At 39.5% G+C, this 23,954-nt stretch overlaps 1 protein-coding gene across 2 annotated transcripts in view; it reads left to right on the plus strand.

Moving 5' to 3' along the window:
- The window catches only part of LOC105207388, a 148,472-nt gene that overhangs the window by 120,617 nt on the left and 3,901 nt on the right, over nucleotides 1-23,954 (plus strand). The gene's annotated exons all lie outside the window — the stretch shown is intronic.

The following is a 23,954-nucleotide window of genomic DNA, read 5'->3' on the forward strand; positions in this document are numbered from 1 at the left end:
CCGTCGAACGTAGTCTGCGATTACGCAATTATGCGGGGAATAAATCAGACAGTTGTCACAAATCTTGAGCTAATTAGATCACACGTAATCTGAATCTTCTGAATTATTCTTAAGAAGAGAAGCACCGAGCGACAGAATGGAGAGTGGAATTTCGTGCATGCTATTTCTCTGAATTACTTATAGGATAAAATACGAGAGATAAGTGTCACACGTACATATACCGAACAGTCAAATGAGAAAATCGTCTGACGATTGCATTAAAATTGTGAGTAATTATTTAAATTGCGATGTTAAACGTAACTGGAGAGGGTGAATTTTTTTTGTCACTTTTACCTCGCTGGAATCTCACAACTTTCGATATTAATTAATAACAATAATAATTAACTCCGTATAATTGAGTTTTATAGAATTTTTCTGATGGATAACTATCTTTAAATTAAACGCGAGATTCGCAACCGAGTTAAAACAAGCCACTTTTTACACCCTCTCACGAAACACAGTAATTCTCTAACGTTATTACCTACCTACCTACGTGCTCGCTTTAGCGAGCTCGTGGCACGGCACGTAACACCGCATTCTTTGCGATGTGATTAGAAATCATCCCTGTTAAGCTAGCTTTTCCCACCCCCACCAATGCAAAATTAATTTTAACATATTTTAAAATTAAGTGTTAATTAAATGCCATTGGTGCTAAAGAAATTAGGTGCTCGAACCGTTTGGCAGGAAAAAAAATTAAGTGAGACTGGCTTAACATTAAGCTAGCTTCTCTTCCCCGATAAAAAAAATTAGTATTTATTAGTAAATAAATAAACAAATACAGTAAAATTAAGTGCTAATTAGATGCTTCAAGGAATGATAACAATAAATCGAAAAACCGGTTTGAGCATCTAATTTCGGATTTTAGTACCAAATTAGCACCTAAGTAGCATTCAAAATATATATTTTAAAATTGATTTTGCGCTGATGGGACTAGTTTAATAGTAGTTTAGAAATCTAAAAATACAGCACCGTCCCTGTCTGTCCATTCATCCGTCTGTCCGGCTGTCTGTGCTTTATTTGTGTCGGTCGCCACGATGTCGCCAGTCACGAATATATTACACCGACCTTCGGGTTATAGATTCGGAAAAGCGTGACGGAGATACTGGCTAAGGTCGGCGGCAAGAATAATCGCTGATCGTCGAAGAGACGACAACGAAAGAACGAAACCAGAGAGAGAGAGAGAGAGAGAGAGAGAGAGAGAGAGAGAGAGAGAGAGAGAGAGAGAGAGAGAGAGAGAGAGAGAGAGATTTGTCGCGAGAGAAGCACGGTAGAGGCGTTTCTCAAATTCTCATTATGCTCCATTACCTTATTCTCGTTAGCCATTATATTCAAAAAACATTATGCGTAAGGAAGATAAGGGAGCTGTGAGACAATATCTTGCAGCACGTTCGCGACCGCTCTGGCGATCTATCATACGTTCCTTAACGACTTTCAACGCACGACGGCGACAACGCCAGGCCTAACGACGCTTGATGAGGACCGGGTCTTTATTATTTCCTTCGCGATTAATCAAAGTTTTCGCGAGAAAATTGAGCGTTCGATCCATATCCTTGATTAATCGATGTAAATACGTCATCGGCGCAAACATCGGGGAGGGAGGGAGGGGGGGGGATATACAAGCTACGTCCGTAGGGAAATCGTAGTTGTCTTCCCCAACATTACGTAGGCAGTAATGTTGAGATACGCGTTGTGGATACCCTTAAGACATCCCACGGAACCGCGCATAGACCGCGGGGAGCTAATTAGGAATTAACCTCCGCGCAGTTTATGATCCCGCACGAGCTGCTCGTTAAATTAATCTCGCCGACTGGCGAGGAGCGCCTGATTCTGCACCTTCGCTCCGGGTTACGTACACCTGGTGGTGCTCAGCGGCACCGTGATTTTACACCTGGCTTAGCGGCGCGGCACCGAGGCAAGATCATTGCGCCTGTAACGATAATGCATCGACGAGTTAATTGCAAAAGTCATTTGCTCGCCACGGGTCGACGAGTGCAGCACGTGATAACGCGTGCTTTCTTTTTTAACGCGGATCTGTAACAGATGACGAAAACATGCGATAAGACCCGCAGATCGGCTAGATCGTGTCGTATTTAGTTATAACTCGTCAAACAAAGAAATTAAGAAATATAAGAAAAATGTTATAAATGTCTCGAAAATTTGAAGAAGTATAATTCGAAACATAAAAAACTCTACGACATTGAAATTAAGGGGATCCTAAGATCGTCCTGTTTTACTGATAGAACGTAATTTTTTTCTAGCACACTATTTCTCTAATTGCCTTTATAAATTTAAAACACTTCTCTAATAATTAATGTATAGATACTAATATAATTCAAACCGATCGAAAACAAACAAAAATTAAGAAATTTAGATCCGTTTATCTATTCTTACAATTAGATTAAAGCATTTGTGCATTTGTTTCAAAATTTATTTTTTTTGTGCTCTCCATTATTGAATACAAGTTCTCGATTGGATTAACAAACTATTGCTATATGTTGCTTTTCTATTCTGCTTTCTGCGCGAAGTGGAACAGTTTTGTAGGCGATAAGTCGCTAACATGAATGCCGATCGAAGGCGAATTATGGTTACATATTTCTCCGCGATTTCCTCGCCTTTGGCGAGATTCGAGAAGGCTGACATAGGGTATGAAGATTTATCGGGATCATCAAGGCACACATATACGCGCGCGTGTTTACGTCATTATAAATCTGGATCGCACCTCGCATATACGATACCAGCGCGCACGCACGAGTAACAAAAAGGAGCGATGCGGGTCTCCGCGTGCGTGCGATTTCAGACGCATTCGTGCACCTTGCCACAGACGCGATTGCGTGGCAGATGAGAGGGACGTGGAGCACGCGGGAGAGCGGCGGGAGCGGCGATCGTCGTCGGCCCTCCGGAAGGCCGCTGCCGGCAGATGGCCGGCAGATGTCTACAATCTTGCCCTGATTGCAGGTCCGGGCGAGGAGTAAGTCGCCCGTGAAAGGGGAGCTGCTATCCGCTTGCACGTGGCCGCTTGCTTGGGCCAGCAAACCGCTATCCGCGCGGATCCTCCGTCACGCCCGGCACCGATCGATCGAGCGATCGCGCGGGGCACGTAACGATCTCCGCGCGTGATGATGGTGTACCCTCCTCTCGTGCCGATAATGCTTCCGAGAGCAAGGGGGACGAGATCATTTTGATGAAATTTTCTATGGTGTACAGTGTCGGTACTCAGCGGAGGTTTGCGATTAGTCGGTATACATCCGACCAGCAATGAACAATGACACAGATTGAAATTACACAAGGAACAGTTTAATGAAGTCCCAAGTCGAAGCAAATATCTCGTTGGACGATTCTGGCAGTGACCAATCATAGAACTCAATGGTAGAATTATTTATTAAATAGATATTACTAATCTGTAACATTATGAAATTGTAACAAGTCCTGTTTTTTTTTTGTTAATATTCCGTGTAGAAATTTATTATAGATGATCTTATGTAACACGAGGCCTCAATCATTACTTATTAAGGATACGAAAGCATAAGAAATGTTTCCTCACCTTTATTAGGATTTAATAAGGAAGTTTCTAGCTTTTTTAAATACTTATTTATTAGGATTAACTTACAGCGGCCAGAAAAGGATTTATGAATGACACCGCATGTAAAAAAAATAAGTATTTAATAAGCTCTTATACTCTAAAAAGTAGACATAATGACTTTTTACTTAATTATTATTTGATGAGGTCTATATTTGATTACGAAAAGTAGAAAGCAACGAAAATCTGATTTTTTTTAAATTTTCTTTTCTTTGTATATAAGGGCCTTGTGAACAAATTGTTACATACAATTTGTGTCATACGAGGTCCAGATTTATATTTAGGTCAATCGAATCTTTATTAAAATCTTATCAACATTTCTACGCGGGATTGACTCACATAGGAGAATTGTATTCTAATTTATTGTACACACATTAAACTTGATATATAATTAATTTATGTTCTATTATTTCCGAGACTCGTGATTTTTAGAATTTTAAAAATTTTATCGAAATAATCAAAAAATTCTGAACTATCTTCGTTATTTGTCTACTCAGTGTGAAGATTAAGAAGTTCTCAACGACGATATCCGGATACCTGTCTGACCAAAGAGCAGTTTTTAATATCCGGATGATCTTGGGTCGTCGGTCATCCTTCTTTCGTGTTTGGAGTCGGTGCAACCACCCCAAACACACAATGGCATGAAATTCCATAGCGGATCGTATTCAGCGGTCACGCGTGCATCGACTGGACCACTCGCTCGAGAAATTCACCCGATGGCGGAATCCATCGAGTTTGGCATCACTGCTGTTAGCCAGTTTTCTGCTCGAAATACCATCCGCCAGAAGAGGATTCTGGGGTCCTTTGTCTGCCTTACCCTGCGCGAGAAAGGCGCACCTGCCCGGCGTCGACCCCGGGCGGCAACCTGCCCGTTCGGCGTCCTCCTGTCGTTCCCCCATCCCCCCTCGCAGCACGATCTGACCACCACCTTCCACACGAAACCGTTTCACGACCGGTAGATTGGACCACTTATGGCCTGGACCCTTTCCGATTCTCCGATTTTACCAGGATGGAAAGCGCGCAAATCACCTTTCTGCTTCACCTTTGCCTCCGGCGGCATGAACATCGCGGCGATATTCCCCGACGGTACACTCGCTTTCTATGAATCTTAGATGAGTAGAAATCTGATTTGATACCGTTACACGGAAAAAAAGTAACTGTCGTAGCTAAAAGCTGCGTATAGTAACTAAATTACGTCGTAATATACGGACAGTTAACATCTCATCTGTGTTTTAGTTTGAAAGAGTTTAGCTATCTGATACTAAAATTTAGTTACAGAAAATATTTGCTGTATCCAAAATATACTCTGCAGCTAAAATTCTGGGTAACTACATTAATTAGTTATCAATGTATTTTTTATGTACGTATTGCTGACATATCGGTTAGTTTCGATAACTATTTTATGTTGCTATACGATGTGATTCTAATAGACATGCATGTTTTGCTACTTTACTAATGTATTAGGAACAACAGCAAATCGTTTTGCTGTAGTTCATAAATTTATAGTTACTACGGCAAATACAACCTTAGCAAACCATGGTTAGCTATAACAGCGAATAGTCAAAGATCAATTTTTTATAATTCTAATTCTAACGATAATCAAACATCTGTAAAATAATAATCACTTTTTTGTCTCCGAGTGCCTTTATATTTTATGGAAATCGTAAGACAATGTTGTGCTCGGACATGTATTTTTATAACTACAATTTTCACTATTTTTGCTTGCAAAAATTTCTAATTATAAATAAAATATTTATTATTATAGGTAAAAATGAATTCAAAATAAATCATCCGCATATGCCTTCCGAAAAAAATTACATAAAAATTATAAGGATTTTTCCAAACCCTCGAAAATAATTAGCCATCTTAAAATAATTAGTTGCAATCTAAAGTTGCTTAATCATTATTCTTTCATTTAGTTTCCACAATATTGCAAACAGGTTCTCAAGGCATATCTCAAAAATAAATTCTTTAAAGTTCTCTTAATTCTAATAACAAAAGAATTTGGTCGCATATTACATTAATGTATGCGATGTAAAGCTATGCTTCCATCAATGCACTGTACTAAATAAATTAAAAATTGAAATATATAAGTAACTCAGAAAACTTTTGCCACTCTTTAATGCCACGTAAATGTTACGATATTCGATAAATAACATTCAATTTCTCTGTTTAGTTGCTGCAAACCTAATGACGAAATCGTCTCTCTCGAGAATAACTTCCTCTTTAAGCAATTCACAATAGGCGAGAGCTTGTTTACTCGCTCGCCTCGTCTCAATTGCCGGATTACAGCAGATTTCCTAGAAAGTTTACGAACCCAGACTCGACTCGCTCCATCAGCACCGCGCCACACCGCCGCGTGGTTGGGGAATCCGCTTGAAAAGATTCCGGTTAATGACGATAACCGGCCTTGCCGAAGGTACGAGGTGGTTATTCACCTGGACCTGCGGAAAGGAGTGAGCCATTCTCTCAGAAGAACGGAGAGAGAGAGAAACGGTGCAATCCAAGAGCGTAGGAAGCGACCGACGGTACCCGGCTTTTCGATTCATAATTGATAGCGGGTCGCGCGATGAAACTAGGGTGAAACGAGATGCGTGCGGATTGCGCGATGATGACACGAAGCGACGCGGCGGTCGACATATTCGCGGTTCGCGCACGATCGATCTGTTATTCATGCAAAACATCGCTCTGAAAATATTGTCCGCGCTATTGTCTTGCTCTCCCGTTTGCGTTTGAGCTATTTTTTTATTTACGCGACATCGCCGGCCGGCCGGGACCCTCTCTGTCCGGCAACGCTGCGCGACGTATATGAATGTTTCCGATGAATTTTTCATCGTCGCAACAAGTCCCGCCGCTCGGCCGCTGCATTTTGATGCATTCCGCTTTATAATGGATACGAATCGCGGCAGAGATACGCGACACACTCCGAAACACGTCCGGCCTTGTGTAATGCGACCGCGCCGTTTGCATGTCCCAAGTGATTTTCACACGTGCCTTTATTGCCTTCGCGTGTAGCGGACATTTATTTGCGTTCTCTTTGTTTCCGTTTTTAGTGTACGAACATATGGGAAAATTGGAAAATTCCGGTAGACCAAAGATTCGATTTTTTTTTAATGGATTGCCTATCGCGGCGGTCCGATACTGAAACTTTTAATGGAAACTGGTGCTGAAAATAATCTTGGCATTAAAAAAAGTAATGACGAAGGCAATCACGGTCGTGTTTATCTCCACGCTCGGTTTATGCTAATGAAAACGTATATGCGATCCATCTGAGAGTAACAAGTTTGCCTCGACATAATTTATCACTTTAGATGCAAAATCAGTAACCGCAAAAAGTGCAGAATACGCCGGTTTCCTATTGCCAATTTCCGGAATTAGCGATCGAGTTTCTCGGTTGCGTCGAAGCTCGACGGCAGTCGCGCAACTAATTGTCTCGAATTGAAAGCTGGAAGTGGCAGGAAACATTGATAATCCTGGATTAATCATTATTCGATGCAGAGCGATCCGGTCGGAACGGCGTGTACGCGTGTGCGTGTACGTGTACGTGTTCACGGAGCGGAAGCGAGCTTGCGAAGTGCATTGATCCGTTGCGGAGTTTATGTGCACGGTGCAGGAACGTGGATTGGTCGGGAGGAAAGGATAGGTCGCGCGAGATAAAAGGGCTCTTTAAGAGAGTCCGAACGGTCCGCTTAAAGGACGTCCGTAGAACCACACTCGATTCTGTTCGTTAGAACCGCTACAAGTTTTTTTTTTTACTGACGCGAAACGTAGCGTTTTCTTCCGATTTATGCTACGAGTTTAGCTGGCTTCTTTTAAAAACATGTTTTTCTTATATATATTTGTCATGTTGTCACATCCCGGAGAATATCAGTGTCTGTTTTAGATCAAAACATTTCAGTTATTATAATTACCCGAGATTTTACTAGCTTAGGCAATAATTCAACATTAAATAAACATCGCAATTATACATGATATTATTTGACAATTTCAAAATTAATACATATGTGTATTAGTAAAATATATAATTTAACGTTATGGGTTCATAACGCAAATGTGTTACAAATTGTAAAAAAAAAAACAATATTTCGCGCAGCATCAGTCTATTACATTTCCAAATTTGTTCATCTTTCAAATAATGTCTTTTTTTGTTATATGTCATCCTCTCTTGACGTATTGAAAAATTTAAAATTCGTTAATTATTTAAATTACCACGTGCAATTTTGTTTCAAGCATTCACATTGTATGGGCACTTATGGTTTTATTTGAGAACATTTCTGTATTAAAAATGTATTACTGTGACGATCATAAATAGCAAAGATACTGCAGAATTTGTCAAACATCGCACGTAAATCATGGTGACGGTTGTGAAGCACTTGCATAAAATGTCTCTCGCTTTTGGAAACCACCGTCTCCATTTGAAACACCATTTCGATAGAAATAAATTATGAATGCTCTGCAGCTTCAAGAATCAACTCGGATGACACAAAAATCAACTCTGCATTCACCGTAAAAATATGCTTTTAAAATATCTCATTTAAGTATGTGATATTGAAAAAGTGTACAATATTTGTACATCTTTTTGATACAAATTGTATGAGTGATCTAAAATATCTGCTAATACAGTTTTTGACAAACAAAACGGAATTTTGCTCTAAAAATACGTCAAAATGAATCTTCGTCTTTCTATTTTTACTTAAATATTAGGTACAAAAAAATAATTGAGGTTTTTATTAAGTTTAACTGATGATACTTATTTTGAAAATAAACTTTACTTAACCTTGTTTACGTAATATACTATTTTAAAGAGCGCAATTCGCTCTATTGATTTATGCTAAGGGTTTGCTATCACTTTATTCTTGTTTATTTTAAACTGTCAAATTAAAGACGGAAAGGAAGGACGCCCGCGACCCTTTTCATCTTCAAGGCTCTCGTCTCTGTTACGAAATTTCTGAAGCTGTAAGTTTCGTTGACGGTCTCTTGGTCAAACGCTTAGTTAATATTGCAAGCAGTTTCCGCTGTTTCACGTCTCATTTTGAATTCATATAATGAAATTATATTTGCTTTTTTCCATCTTTAATTGACAGCTTAAAATAAACAAGAACAAACGGTGAAAAGATATCAGTTGTATAAATAAGTACAGCGAATTTTGCGCTTTAAAATGATATATTACATGAACAGTTAAATAAGAATTTATTCCAAAATAAGCATCAAAATTTAAAACAACAAAAACCACAATTATTTTTACATCAATTTAAGCAATCTTACACATATAAAGCAATTGCATTTTACGCGTGCTTGTGACGTTTGGTTTTGATATTGTATTCTGCAATAATAAAAGTACAACGTGAACAAAAAAAAAACGTTTTATTATTAATCCTATCTCGTCAACTTTGTTTTTGGTGAGTTATCTTCCCCGACATCCATGGATTTGTGGAACCCTATAATTTTGTCACGTTGTATCTCTGAAGAGAATATAAAAATTTTAGTTCATAATATGCAAAATCGATACCTCAGAATCAGACAAAGATAATAAATGATATTTTTTTCTCAAGTAATTACAATTGTTTTGAAATTGTATCGCAAAAATTCGCAAAATAAATACGTTGGATAAAAAAATCTCAAATTTTTAAATTTTAACTTAAAATAAAAAATCAATAAAATTTTTTAGAAGACCTTTCGAACTAAAAAAAAAAAAATATAGTACGATATACATCGCTCTAAAAAGTTCAATTATTTAAAGTATCGAAAATCGATATTTTTAAAAAAAATGCACAAATCATGATTTTACAACTAATGGATAAAATTTCATTATTATTTGAACAATATCAAGTGGACATATGGAACAATATAAAACAGATAAAAGGTTGTAATGAATAAATATTATACATAATTAAGAAACACATACATTATACAATACTGTATACATAATTAAGACCTTGAAGAGAGTTCAGAAGATTTCACAATGTTTGCGTGTTTTAGAATGCAAAAAAATGCAGATTTATCGTATCTATGAATAGTTAAAGTTCTTTTTAATCTCAATTCAAGTATTTAAATCATTTTATAAAAAAAGCTATAATTATGTAAGAAACCGGGTACGTCGCACCCATAGATGGCGAGTTAAGATTAATTTAACTATTTAATTTGAAATAAAAAGTCTGAATTCTAATCATCGATCCCACCCTCTCATCTTAAGGGATAAAATTAGTCCTGACGAAGCGCAAGCCTCAAGCATCCGCCGTGCAAATTGGGCGATCGTCGTTATGCGTAGAGAAAGCAATTTACTCTGGTGGGTAGCACATGTGTCTTAGCACAGCTCTGGGTATCAGTGAGGAAAGGGTGCAGAGAGGGGTCGCTTAGCAACTCCGAAGCCGGCCTACGCTCGCGCGTATGTATAAACACGTTGTTGCATCTCCGCGAGCTCATACATACCCACGCTGCATGCGACAGATGCATACGCGCGAGCGAATGTATGTACGCGCGGCATCGGTGGAAACCTGTTAGGCTGCGCGTACCCCTGCACATTTATGGCATGCATGCATCTCGAGTTCCGTAACTTACTGAACACCCCGGCTGAAGGCGACTCCAAGTCGTTTACATACATGCTTGTTCGACGAATCTTCTGTGTATACGAATATCGCACAATGAGATGTCGTAATTGCGGTGCAATAACGGTGCAATAATACTCGCCGCGTGACTGGCGTCCACTCACATTTGCCGAATCTGTATTAAACGAGACGAACGAGTATTCCGAAGGGATGAAAAAAAAAAAAAAATTATTGATTTTTAACGGGAAAACTTAAAATCGATTTATTTTGATCTAATATTGAATTTATTATTTCATTCTGTCAAAAAAATACGATTAGAATAATTCTCCAATACCGATCCGAAGCTTTTAAAGTTCTGAACCTTTCATGTTTAAAACGGTGTTCTTGATTCTAAAGTTTAATAAAAATGTTCCAGAATTGAGGTCTTGATCGGTTTTCCATATCTTCAATATTTTACGTCCCGGTATCGATCTGGAGATTCTTCTATCTCCTTCTCTTCTCCGTATCTTCAATTTGCTACGCGTATGCCAAATATCGTTAAATATCGAAAAGAGAAATAACAGCGCATCTGCGTGTTTATCAGGACAGCAGCTGAAAGTGCAAAAAATTGACGTGTACGCTAATTATATTGGCGTACACGTTACATTGATGTATATGTTACTTGATTGCGTACGAAAAAGTCACTGTTCTATATATCGCTTTGATAAACTGCCTACAATAAGACATAACTCACGCGTAATTTTAAAAGACGCATGTCTGCAACTCATGAGAGCATTCATTGTTGCTTAATTAATTCCATAATTAAGTAACATTGTAAGAAAGCGGAACTGTCATTAACATTCGCTTAATTTTAATTTATGAAGTTTTCTAAAGAGTCACCATACTAAAAAAAAGGGAGTTTGGTAATAATCAAGCTTTACTACTGAAATAATTTCAATTAAATGTTTGCTCAATATAGCCAAAGATTTAGTAATATTTAATAATTATATTAATAGCAACCAATTGCTATTAAATGGTTGCCAAATATTTAATTAAATGCATGGTTACCAAATATTTGATTATCATTAATCGAACATTTAATTGAAATTATTTCATCAAAGCTTAGAAATTTTCACTCAGGCCAGCTGATTATTATTATTATTATTGTTATTATTATTATTATTATTATTATTATTAAACTCTTTTTTCAGTGCAAGCGACAAATAATACGAGGGCATTTCTTACAAGTGTGTTTTGACGAAAGAACAAAAATGTCCATGTGTAAAAAATTGAAGTAGTGGAACGAAAACAACTAACAATAGTTTCTTGTTAAATTTGACTTATTGTTAGATTGAGAGTATGTAGGGCGCCAGTCTTGAGAAAAATGGGACAAAAATATTATGTTTCGCTGAAGATTAATTCGAGCGTTCGAGTCACGGATCAACTATGACGTCTTGCGTTATCAATCACGTCAACTTTCGCGATAGATTATGGATTCCAATAAGAGGCTCCTCGCGAAAGGCGAAATTTCGAAGCGCATCCGCCCACGACCCCAATAAATTTCTCCCGAAATCGTAATAGATTTCCGATAATCGGACTTTGGGAATCGTTCGATACGATATTAGAGAGTCGCGTTCGCCGACGCGGGATTGGTCGTCACTGAGCATAAACCGAGGAAACCAGCCGGGAAAGGACGAGAGCGGGAGAGAGAGAGAGAGAGAGAGAGACGAGAGAGTAAAGGTGATACCTCTTTCCTCTTCCTCCGTCGGTGTCCCGTCTCGGCCCTTTGGCGGCGACGTCGGTACCTTGCGGAATCCCTGGATAGAAGGGAATCCGGGATGGCCGCCGGGAAAACGACCTCGTCCCGGTCCGACGTGTGCTAGGTTATGACCTGAATAGCAGATTACCCGTTTACGAGGCTGCACCGTATCTGCCTGCCTACCCCGTTGCTTTTATTGAATCCGGGGGAATACCGCGCGTGCACGGCCGGCTTTCACGCTGACGTCCGGGCGGCTTCGACGTCGGTATCCGATTCCCCGATCGACCAAGGCGCGTCGGCTACGTCCGATGTACCCATTCTAAGCAAAATACCTTTTAACCGTTATAGATCGTATACACTGGGTATGATTCTGGGAAGAGATTATGTGTACCGTTTTCAAGAAACCGAGATCAAAGTTTATAAACTGCGTGGGCGAGGGTGATCTTCAACGTTGAACGTAAAAAGATTTTTTTAATAATAATGACTTCAAGTTTATTTGAAAAGAAAAAAAGAAAAATGATTAAATGTTTACATGATCAAAAAAAGCACGTTTATTTGATATTTTTATTTTGCATAAATATTCTGAGAAGAAATAATTGATAATAGTTTTCTTTTGTAACCAATGATGGATTTAATTGATTCTTACGATAAATTGAAATATATGGAGGATAATGGCGATTAATCATTTTATCATCTGACTCTCGAATCAGATTTCTCGGTCATCAGGTTTTGAAATCTCAGATCACGCTGGATGATGTTTTGCTGTCATTACGCAAAGGATCGCGTATGTACAACATTTAGGGATCTAAATTTTAACCAGACCGGCTGCATAATTCACGGTAAAATTAACGGGTGAACACGTGTAATTAGTCCATCCGACGTACAATTATCTCGAGATAAACCTCGCGCGGAAAGCCATGAAAACTGGACACCGCGTTTTCTAATTATACTTCGCAGGGAGTTCGTGGGCGACAGCGTTGTCTCGCTTTTGTCGACTATAAAAATGTCACGGAATACAGCATTCTAGTTTTCTTTTTTTCGTTACTGAACACAACATTTTATTGATTTCAATTTTTCACAGCTCATTTTTCTTTATTCTTTTTAGCATAACTGTTATAATTATTTGAAACGCATTTGTTTATTACTTTCTCCAGCGAAGAGTTCAGTAGGAACGAAATGAATTATGTTCAGTTCATTCAGCATTCACCGTATGCGATCCATTCAATATTTAAGATAAGCCGAGACAAATCGGATCATTATAATTTTTGAGACAGTTAATAATTTTTTTATTTCATACAATTTGTTTTAGCGTGTTATTTGTGTACGCTCTCTCCAGAGTGGAAATAATAAACAACAATTCTGTATTGCGTATGATTCAGTGTCAGTCAATGCACATACAAGCGCAGAGATTCGAAAGTGCGCGAAGAAATCTTGTCTCTCATATAAAATCACGATCCCAATTTTATAAGCAGCAAAAAGGCTTAATAAGCTCTTTAAAAGAATTTATTCATTTATTTTATTTTATTTCTTTTAAATTGGTGATCCGCTTCGTCTCCAATGTTGGAGCGAATCGGATTATTTCCTTTTCTTGATTTTTTCGTTGTGCAATAAGAAGATCCATATATTATTTTATTATATAAAACTCGAGCCAAAAATGTAAAGATTAAGAATTTATAGTAAAATTTAATAACGAAGTTATTTTATCATTTTTTTTATGTAGAAAAATCGATCCAATTCGCTTCGGTTTACTTTAATATTTATAACAATTTGAATAATTGCCGCAGACTAATTGAAAAAAAGTAATTTTCATATTTTGGTTTCTTTAAACTGATGTAAGTTATTTAGTTTAGATTTTAAATAGTTAAACAAAAGTTTGCATTAAATTTATTTAAAAACTGCTTTTTATTTAAAAAAAAGATAAATATATGTAATTCTTTCATTAAATAAATGAAAGGATACTACAGTACCCGTATATGAATTTTGTAAGTATAATAGAGTGATTTACACAGGCAAAATCACAAAAGTAAAATCGCGATGCAGATATACTGCAGTGATGTAACGTATACTTGTGTACTTATGAGCGTTGCAATCTTCTTCGAGTCACGGTCGGATTACAGCGGGAATTATGAGCACACGCTTATCTGAGATTTTATGACCGCGGTTTACTACGAAAGCAGATCGAGATACCTTTATGGCATTGACAAACCTCATAAAACGTGCATTTATGCGACATACGCGAAACATAAAAATTTGCATACGCGTTTCATTACTTCCCTTCGCGTAGATGTATCGCACAGAAAACTTAAATATGAAAATAAATTATAAATAACTAACGGTTGCGCGCCTGTCTCGAGGGTGCGTCCGTTTTCCGCAAAATTTATTTCGTCATTTCAGCGAACACGCCACCTACAAACTGAGCACACGTCTAATGTCTCTATAAATAATTCTCGTAAAAAATAGAACATCTTGAGAAGGGCAATATTTCAAACAACTTGGTCCGCTTCAGATTCGAAGCTTTTATCAACGACCCCTTAGCCGTGCCCTTTTTGAAATAAAATTTGCATGAGTGCAGCAATGAAGCAAAGGGGGTTGAGTTCAAAGGATTAGGAACATTCGCAAACGATCCCAACAGGCTGCAGTCGTAGCCAATGATAACAGCCTCTGAAAGATGCAACTCCGAAGAAGGGTGCTTTCAAAGAGAGGACCAAGCTTTTTCGGGCTCCCGTCCTCACTTCGGATCTTCGCGAGGGCAGGAAAGAGGGCGGCAGACTATATGGCGATTGCGGCAGTCCAATTAAGGTGGCGCCCGCCACTTGGCGATGAGTCGAGTGGTGCGAGGAAATAAAGTAGGGAGGAAAGGACGCCGGGGTGATTGGGAGAGAAAAGAGTGGATCCGGAGAGGCGAAAGAGTGGATCGGGTCTTCCGCGTCCTCTTTTTCTCCTTTGCGGCCGAATCAGGCGTTGCCAGGCGACAGGAACATCGCCGTCGTCGCCGTCGTCGCCGCCGCCGCTGTCGTCGTCGTCGTCGTCGTCGTCGTCGACCCTCGAAGATGTCACGCAGGGGGCGCACGCAAAGAGAACGAACTTTTGACCTTTCGAGGGCCTCATCTCACTTGAACCGTTGCGCCGTGGCGAACTCCACGTGGCACCCTCGTGGAGCCGACGCCACTCTCTTTCCCTCGGTGCTCGAGAAAGGGTTGCGATGGCGCTCGCCAATTACGAATCCCTCTAGATTGGGACCGGCGCGGGCGGTATACACGTGCTCTTGCATTCTGTGTTTACTGCTAAGTAAGGTCGTTTGACTCTGGACCAAGTCTTTGAATTAAGTCTCAACAAACACTAATATCCCAACTGCATATTACAGCGAAATTAATTAAGGAAAATGACTCTTGTGCGCAAAGTCGCGTAATCTTTTCTTTTCGGAGACAAAATAAAAATTGTTTTCATAAATAATCTTGTATGTGAAATATAAAATTAAAATAATAAGAACAGTATTTTTGAAAACTGTTTTCAAGCTAAAGAGTGTTTTCATTACATTGATAGGAAATTTCACTTATAGGTATTCTGTAAAGTCATTTGCACAGTGAAAATCACAGGCAATAGAAACAGGGATTTCGCAACTTCCTATTGGTTCGCAGATATTTTTCGCGGCTTCCGATTGATTGAAGTCTATTGCCCGTTACGTTGTCATTGCGCAGTTCTTTTTTTTTTGCCATGTGAAACACCCGCGCAATGACAGTTTAACGACACTGTCGTTACGAGTTACAGAGTAGCGTTGTATGTACGATACATAGAAATGTCATCATCACTACACATTGGTAGGTCAAAGTTTCCCTCTCGATCAGGAGTGCACGTGCCATTTTTAGCGGTTATTAAAATGCGATATTCTAATTTTCATCTCTAACTCCAACGCGTGTTCCTCGCGCGTTTCTCATTCTTTTTCTCTCCTCTTTTTTTTCTATTCACGATAGCCCCTTCGCTCGGCTGCCGTAGCGTTACCCGGAAACTTTATACTCACATCCGCGCCTTTCATCCCTCCGGTCTCACACGCACAAGCGTGTATGTCAACATACGAGCGGAATACGCCCCGGGGATACGCTCACCGGCGGCGGCGTGGTGGTTCCCCTCGCCCTTGGCTTCTTTTGTTTTTTTTTTCTCGCCAGCAGCAGCGGCGTATTTCCTACCCCGCTCGCCCTGTCTTCCTCGTTCATCTCCTCGGTCAGCTCCGCTTCGTCCATTGTTTCGCCCGCACACGACGGACGCGTCGGTGTGCGTTTCCGCGCCGCGCCGCGCCACGCCGTCCCTCCGCACTTTCTTCTCTTCTCTTTTTCTTTCTTTTACCTTTTCTACTTTACGAGGACGTATTTCCTGCGTCGAGCGTACAGGCCGTCTCAACGTATAACCTTTATAGGGTTTCCTGAAATTAAACGGATCCCTTGTTGCAGCCCGGGCGCCGAGAAGTTTCGCCGAAGAGAGCGAGCGACGCCAATCATCTTGAAAGTGGACGCCGTAAAACGTGTTTCGGTCTCTCCTTTTTTAATGACGCACTAATTACTATTCGGCCATTCATAAAGCTTCTTAATATAGAAAGAATTAGCACGAGGTGCGCAGTGTATTGGCTGCGTTCGCTTTGATGCTTACAGCACAGCTTGCAAGCATCGTTTGCTCTTGTTTAATATTTGATAAACAACAAGCATGAAATGATGCTTACAGCGCCGTGAACGCCAAAGCGAGCCACTGTTTGCAGCCACTGTTTAATGCCGAATAGGTCAAAATCAATGGTCGAGAGGATGCAAAGAAGAAATGTGATTTTTAATAAAATATTACAATGAAATATAAATTAACTTCTTTTTAATTCATCGTATTATTTTGCTGAACTGCTTTTCGCACATTCTGCTCTTGAACTTGCTTTGAAATGATAACTTTATATATTCCTTGTTTGTCCTGTAAAACGCATGCACAAGTAAAGCTACACTGTAGTTGAAAAGAAGAGCACAATTGAGAAAAGAATTATGTTTAAATATAAAGTTCTTGTAGCTTTCTTATTTTTATAGCAAAAATTAATATATTTCGACCTCAACACCTTTGCATTCTCTTCTCAATTCTGACTATTCTGACTATTCTGACGAAATAAATTTATCCGCTAATCATCTTCTATTTTAAAAAACCTTTGGGGTTCGAGAAACGTAAATCAATAATTTTGATCTAATACGCATAACTAAACGTATTCTGCGATTATTGTTAAGGACAAGATTTTTTTTTTCCTCGAGACAAAAATGCGTTATTCTGAAAAGACATAGACGGCGCGGCAAATAAAACGATAGCAAAAGGTACAGTATAAATAAATGCATCTTCTCGGAGTACGACGGCATCTAATTCCGCGATGCAATGACAGAGAGATTCTCGTGGAAATTGTCGAGGGAATTCCCCTCAAAGGTGCGAAGTTCTAAGATTCTCGAGATTACTCTGCCTCTTTTTTCCTCTGTTTTTCTTTTGTCTCCGTCTCTTGCTATTGCTCCTGGTAACTGATCATATCTCCCGTCTTTGAAGCAAGTTCTTTTTCCCTTCTCATAACTGTATTAAAAGCTGTGCCGTAGCAAAAGACGCCATCGCCTCGCTTATATCCGATGCCGTTTGTTCGGCGCCGTTACGGGGGGGATAGAAAGACCGGATGGATTATATCCTATTATCAGGTGTATATCTGGCGCAGTAGAGGATTCGCTTTTCGAGAATCCTGTGAAGCTTCAGCGGAAAATTTTGCAGACGTATCGATTTCGGAAACGTGCCCAGAAAGTACCGCTTCGCTAAAGCATCTAAAAATATAATTAAATCGGAATCAACTTATTCACTGAAGGACAGTAAATAGTCTGATTTTAGTGATAACTGCATCAAACAGTGATATATGCGCCACATCTTAATGATAATAAATTCTGACAATATCTTTCTCTTAATTGGAATCACTGAAAGACGATGAATAGTAACTGACGGTGAATATCGCAGTTGTAAGTATAGTACTGCAAATTAGTAAGATTTTATTGATTCAAATTTAGAGATTTGAAAATAATTTTAATTGAGAGACTATGAAAATTATGTAGGTTATTTACGCTGGTTGTTAGAATGTTAAGATCCTTCTTATCGCTCATCATGCTTGAGCGTCCTATATATAATTATTTTATGACCCAATAAAATTATTTTTAGATTTGCATCTAGCTGAAGTTTTAGATACTTCACAGCAAAAAAAACCGTTTTTTCTGTGTGACTAGAATAAACGCATTGTTCGGAACAATTATATGTACAATAATATTCATTTATTACAACTCTTTATCTATCAATTTATATTGGTCAAATAATAAAATTTTGCTTATTGGTTGTAAAATCATGATTTGTTGATTTTTCAAAAATATCGATTTTTGATATTTGAACAAATTAAATTTTTAAAGCGATTAATATAGTACTATTTGTGTTTGCTCGTCTAAAGGATCGATTAAAAAAACCCCTGATTCTTTTGGTTTCAAATTAAAATTAAAAAATTTAAGAATTTTAAATTCAAAGTACTCGTTGTTGCAAATTTTTGCAATACAATTTTTTTAAACAATTATAATCGCTTGAAAATAAAATATTTTTTATTCGGGTCTCGTTTATCGAATTTATCTGACTCTGAGGTATCGATATCATATATTGAGCTAAACGCATGCTTTCTGTTCAGAAATATAACATGACGAAGTTGTAGCAAAAATAAGGTTGTAATAGTCGCATATTTTTTCACGTCAATATTTATCGAAAAATTTAATGTGAACAATTAATCTAAGAAACTTAACACGAAACGCAAGTGTCCAATTTCTAAGTCATACTTGCGCAGGTCACTCTCAGCATATAATTGTTGGGAATTAGATAGCCGCATTTAACGTCGAACCTACGCAGCTACGGTGAGAACATGGGTCATTAAATACGGGCGCGTGCGAGTACACTTAAGAAACTGTCGTATCGGGAGATTGTTTCGAGCGCGGTACGCCGGTAATTCGATATCTACGATACGGGAATTGCAGCGGCCACCGGAATGAATGGATATCGCGCGATCGGGCCGATCGACGTACTTCGCGATGCTTGCGCAATCGAGATAAAACCGGGCTGCGCTGCTCCTGCAGCGGAGCATTCTCGCCGTTCCGCGATTAGCGTGCGGGAGACGCGAGGGTGGAAAATCGTGAGGGGATTCGCGGCGCAAAGAGAAATGAGGAACGACAGGATTTCAAGCGGATAGCTCTCTCTCTCTCTCTCTCTCTCTCTTCTCGGTCAATTATGCAATGCCGAATATCGACTATCTGCCAGGAGCAGAAGCAGCGAGCAGAGGCACGCGAAGGACGTACGATGACTGGTCCGACGATAATTGGATCTCATGAATAAAAAGTTGGCCGGGGAAAATCCACTTTTGGTACGACGAACGACGTGTATATTTCTGCAACGTACAAAATACCCATTATATCGAGCAAGAGCGCTCCGCTGCTTTGACTCGCGGTTACATTTTGTATCCGCGAAACGTAATCGTCGAGAGACCTGCAGTCCTGACCTACTTCGAGCTCGGGAAACTCTCTGGATTATGAAAGTATTTCCTCCCAACGAGAGGATTGACCTATTGGCTCTCAACTCGCGGGGAGAAAATACAAGGTTTCACTCGAACGGATAATAAGGCCGTTACGTCGGATCTATATTTCTTCATTTAAAACCCGCAACGTGTGTACAGAAGTTTACAGCTTCTCCCTTTATATCAAACGATTATTTGCGATCGTCTTCACGAAACGCGCAGCCGTTTTCGCTGTTTCCAGCGCTGCTTTCCAAAACTCGCGAAAGACTCGAGTCACAAACGAATCCTGGAAGTGCTCCTCCAGGAACTCGAAACCACGCTTTGATCTCGTCTGCGAACAGAGAGAAAGAGAGAGAGAGCCCACTCCGGGAGTTCCGGGAACTTCTGACCCCGCGCAAAGTGCACGGGGTGGTCGTCGCTATTTCGAGAGACGCCTTACATTGTGCCCCGCTTTCGTGGGGTTCCGCGCAAAATTCGCCGGACCGCTAATCGGCTCCGTTCCTCTCGATGACTTCCACGAAACTCCCGATGGCTTCCATCCTCCGGCCGGCGCGGCGCGCTATTTCCGGCACTAATGACGGAATAACCATCGCGGCGGGAACGCTCTCATAATTACCGGCGTTTACCATGCCCGCGCCGGTTTAATTGACGTAGCCGGCTCGCGTAATGATACCCCGATACCCACTTTTCAGACCGTATTTACGGCAGTCTTGCAGGGTGTGGATTTAGAGAAACATGAGCCGGTTACGATCCGCGCTTTATTAATTAATACCGCACCGCTGCAATACTCGCTCAAGAGGCCTTGAAGCCTTATTTTTCCCCAGAAGAGCTTGTTAACGGTAGTCAGACACTGTCAATCGCGCAAATACAGCGCCATGCGTTTTGTAATGTCAGCGCTGGAACGGTAGCGAGTAATTGGAGGGTTGCTTACGGGAGTGGAGAAAATCAGAAACAGAATCTCTTGTACGAATCTCGGTAGTCTAAACAATGAGAGATCGTAAACTCGTAAATTGCTGCAAGATTCGGTCAAAGTTATAAAATTTAGATTCTACCTCTCGCTCGTATTTCTGACGTAGTAATATAACGTAGTAAGATTTAAGAGATGTCGAAATCCAGTGACTTACAATATTAAACTTAAATATTAAACAATCTTTGAACGAATTCCTTCAAATAACATTTTGTTATTTTTAACTTCCATGAGTGTCAAAATTTATTATTTCAACACAACAGCATGTAATGTATTAACGTACATTGATACAAAAAAGTTGTTAACTTGACTAAAATTTTCAACGTGAACTTTTTTCAGTTCAAGTATTTATGTACATTTAATTCAAAATACATAAAGTACTTGAACTTTGATTTAAGCATTTATATATTTAATCTAAATACACAAATACTTCAATTGAAGAAATTTAATCAAGTTGAAAATTTTAGTCAAGTTAACAACTCTTTTCTCGGTACTTAGTAAATCATTTTTAGTCAAATTTAACATATAGTTAAATTCGTTTATTTTTTTTAGTTTAAAGTGAAGACATATTAAATAACAATGGCAACCTATAAGAATAAGTAAAAATAACTCAAATTGGGTAGAATCCAACACTACGAATTTAACAGTGTAGCTCTCTCTCTGTACGCGATTTATTTTATATTTCACACTATTTATCTTCGCAATCCTTTTCGCGTGTAAAATTTTAGCTGAGGGAGGGGGGTGGGGAAGGGAATTGGATCTTTAATTGCCCGAATATGTACACAGCCGTATGTACGTTATATCTGTTCAAAAAGCGGCATTAGTATTCGAGATGCGGCGACCTACGGCGTATAGGGTCGCTTTAAACGTCTTTCAGAAAATGGGGTAATTCCGAGGGCGGTGGAATCGCGAGGGGTTTGAGAGTCGGGAAGGGTTGCGAGCGAGGCGAGGCAGTTTGAGCCGGAAGTCGTAAAATGGCACAATGCAGCATCATAACGTCCAACCCTTCGCGTACATCGCCACGCCGTCATCCCTCGCGCACAGGTATGCAACACAATGCGGGCGTGCTGCTGCTGCTGCTTAAAGTCGTTCCTCGCGTCGCTACGTTCATAGTTTCGGTATTGATCTACGTCGCGCAAAGTGGATGTCGTAACGTAACGACGGCATCTCAGTCGCTGTCTGAATTTTAATCGTCAGCACACTCCGACTTATCTGGGATAAATATAATACTTTCTATAAAAGAGACGACGTCTCTCCCGCACAAAGTTCTCAATACAAAAAAAAAAATCAGATGTAACATTAATAGAATAGGTAGTATTGATAGAAAGGTATTTTGATCTCGAATGTGTTACGTGATAATAAAATTGTACTCGATTGACATATGACCGTAGCTGATCAGTGACAAATATATACTTTCTATAAAAGAGACAATAAATTTCGCACGAAATTCTCAGTTAAGAAATCGGATATATTAATAGAAAATTTTGATTTCAAATTTGTTGCATGATACAATTGTCTTACTCGATATTATCACATCCCGGCTTGTTTTTGACAAATACATAATACATTCGTTTCCACAAAAGAAACAATGTCTCTCGTACAAAATTCTCAATGTAAAATCTGATATAATATTAATAGAATAGATATCTATTGATAGAAAATTATGTCGATTTCAAATTTGTTGCACAACAAATTCGAAAATCGGCTTACTCGACATTAATACACATAAATTTAGAATTTAATGTGAAATGGAAATAATATTGCTTTAATGTAGCTCCGCTTTCGTCCTCGTGCTATCATGTTAATGCGACGATTCATTCGTACTTTAATCAAGCAGAATATTTAAACTCGAATTACGTATTTTCTATAAATAAAACAAAATTGTAACGTTAAATTTCTGGACCGCAACATGTATACGTAAAATATAGGCGAAACCCCTCGGAAAGATCCGACACGACGGAACCAGTTCACGGCGCCTCATAATTACCTCGGCGTCCGATTATTATAATCGCTGAAATTACCGGCGAGGCTAAACGCCGCCGTTCGAGAAATAATTCTTCTAAGTAACGAATCACCATTTCATTGGCGAACAGGTCATTATCCCTAGCGTCAGCCGTGGCCAGGCGGCCGCGCCGCGCCGCGGCAATTAGGAGTTACGAGAAACTTACCTCCGACATAAGAGAATAGAAACTATTGCTGGCACTATGTATGCTCACCCGCTCCGAGACCAGAACTTTAATAGAATACCCGAATCCGAGGCGTCGCGTCGCTCGGGCGTTCTGCTCGCTGCTGGTCATCGCACGGGCGAGCCTGAAAAGTTTTCCGATGGCGTCGAAAGGTCCCTTCGTATAATGAAACGTCGTTTAACTTCTCGCGCTTCGGGCATAAAAGCGGAATACGCGATACGCACCCATCTACGAGTTGCAACATGCATACGCGCCCACACACAGGAGGCGGGATACCCGTATTAGACGACGTTGCACGAACTTCAACTAGCTTTTACGACTTACGTGCTTATGTGCTACGCGTCAGCTTCTATACTTTACGTTTACGTTATATATATATATATATGTGTGTGTGTGTGTGTGTGTGTGTGTGTGTGTGTGTGTGTGTGTGTGTGTGTGTGTGTGTGCGTGTGTGCGTGTGTGTGTGTGTGTATGTACGTATATATGGCGTAATATCCTCGTAACTTCATCCGAGTGTGTCGGTTGCGCAGTCGAAACTTCCTATGAAATGGAAAAGGGATGAGAAGGGATAAACGGGGACACGGGAGAGGAGACGAGAAACAAGGACCAAGGGCGGGTGAGGGAAGGAAGAGAGGAGATAAGAGCACACCTGCGAGAATTAAAAGCAAAGGGCTTTTGTATGGAATAATAGAGAACTGACGAAAATGAAGAGAGCGTTTAAGTAATCTTCATCGGAAGGAGAACAACATACAACATTTTTGTTACTATCTTTGTGATAATTCAAATTATGACTTTAATTAATTAATATTACATTATTTGGTGTACAAAAAATTATAATTTCTCTCTCTCTCTCTCTCTCTCTCTCTCTTTCATAATATTAAAAAGTTGAGTAATAACTTCTAGCAATTAATTTAACATTCAATATAACTTTTATCTACGATTCCAAATTTCATTGATACACACAGAGAGAGCTAGAACGTTGAGACGAGAAGATAGCGAAAGAATATTAATTTCTACTAAAGAAATCATTATTATATTGCCATTAATGTTACCGGTATTGTTATGGCGTGCTGCATGCATCTGCGTCAGCCGCCCCGCCGGGATATTGCTGCTGTAGATTTCCATTTAAACGACGTCGCAGCATTTCCCACATTTGTATTCCAAATCGGAGAAACGCGTGACGCGCGTATCAGCGCGATTCATTTCGATGAGCTACTAATCGATTTTTTTTCCCGCGCCTTTTTTTAGCGAGCCTCATTATATGTCATTATGCGTCAACTCGCTGCGATCTCTGAAAGAGATTATCTCGTAAGCAAAGAAGAA

The sequence above is a fragment of the Solenopsis invicta genome, chromosome 9, assembly GCF_016802725.1.
Source record: "Solenopsis invicta isolate M01_SB chromosome 9, UNIL_Sinv_3.0, whole genome shotgun sequence".
NCBI classification, from domain to species: domain Eukaryota; kingdom Metazoa; phylum Arthropoda; class Insecta; order Hymenoptera; family Formicidae; genus Solenopsis; species Solenopsis invicta.